Source organism: Charadrius vociferus, unplaced genomic scaffold (assembly GCF_000708025.1).
Source record: "Charadrius vociferus isolate BGI_N301 unplaced genomic scaffold, ASM70802v2 scaffold472, whole genome shotgun sequence".
Classification (NCBI taxonomy): domain Eukaryota; kingdom Metazoa; phylum Chordata; class Aves; order Charadriiformes; family Charadriidae; genus Charadrius; species Charadrius vociferus.
The window spans coordinates 7,201,383-7,202,976 of NW_009647735.1; positions in this window are offsets into that span (position 1 = coordinate 7,201,383).

Here is a 1,594-nt window from a genome sequence, read left to right on the forward strand (position 1 = left end):
GGGGGGGAAGAAAATTCCCCCTCCTCCCCCTAGGCATTTCTGCTGTGTATTTTAGAGCAGTTCAGGGCCAGCCGTGCAAGGCCAGCACTGACGTCCTCCGAGCCCCGGCGTCCCCTGTCCCCGGGAGGTCTCTGCTGCAGTGAAGGATGCAGCGTGCGCAACACGGCGCGCGCAGCAAATGCTGAAGCAGCGCTTTACTCCCCCCGTCCTGGACGCACGAGAGCGCAAAACAAGACACTTGCATCAAAAAGCAGTTTTGGAGGAGCCAAAAAGCTCCAAAAAGCAGCTCGCTTCCCCAGGCCCACGTGAAGCTGTCGCTCCCCGGGACGTTACTGCAGCCCCCGGGGCTCAGCCCCCAGCCAGGACAACCCCACCGTCAGGCACAACGCAAAACACACGGAGGGGAGAGAAGGGGCCCGATAATCCCCCCTCCTTCTCCGAGACCACCACGCTGCTCCTGGTTTGTGTCCCCCCCGTGACATACAGATCTCTCCCAGGGAGAGCGGTGCCGTGTCAAGGTCACCACTGCCGTTTTGAGGCAGAAGCCGGCCGCTACTTCAATGCCGGTTTGAATCCAGCAGCTTGGGATCACAAAGGAAAAGCCGCGGCAGAGCGAGACCCACGTTCACCTCACGTGGGAGGGACCCACCTACCTATGGGGTGCAAGAGGGCTGGTTAATAAACCCGGGTCTACGGCAAGCACGGCCACGCCGCTGCCTTGGGTTGGCCAGGGCTGGCAGGAGAGGACAACCTCGGAAAGGGACAGACGGAGATCTCTCCCGACCCGGTACGACGTGAACCACGGTCAGGGGAGGTCTGCAAGGGGCTCTCCTCTCTGCTCTTGATTCTCACGCTTAAGTGGTAATGGCAGAGATTGGAAACGCCGGCCGTGAGGCTCAACCACGTTCTCGGACGCTCTCAGCTAGTGCGCAAGTTGAGACAGGAGAAAGGGGTGAAGAAAGGGGTGAGTCACGTCAGACGGGGTTCCAGGATGAGCAGAGCGGGCGTTCCATCGGCACGGCACCGCGACACCCCGCTGGCGAGGCACCGACTCTGGCCGCGCGCTGAGCGCCTGCGACGGCCTCCCAAAAGACACCACCTTGGCACAGGCTTCCACCTCTCTGAGGAGCTCCCCATCCACACATCCATACCCAGGGATGAACAGGGCAAGGCTTTCATTGTCGTTTTCAACCTCTTACAGTTTCCTATCGTGATGAGAGCGGTCCCTCTCATCTCCGTGCTCTCACAGCCCCTCCTCGCCTCAGCAGAGCGGGCACGCTGAGCCCAGGGCTGCAACGCAAACCCTGGGAAGGAGAGCCCGCTCTGCTTACTTCTGCAGGAATACAGGATTTGGCCACCTGGAACCCTGACAAAGACCCGTTTTCAGCGGCCCCGTGAGGTCAAAGCCTCCTCGGGGTCCTGTTGTGCGCACTTGCGGAAAGAGCCATCACTCAACCAGCCATTGCTCAACCTATTCTCCAGCGATGGTTTCCCATCACAGCCCGGGCTGTGACTCACCAGTAACCACCTCTCCCCGGGGGAACTGACAGCCAGTTGCCCAGGGTCCGTCTCACCCGGTTTCACCTGCCGCAAG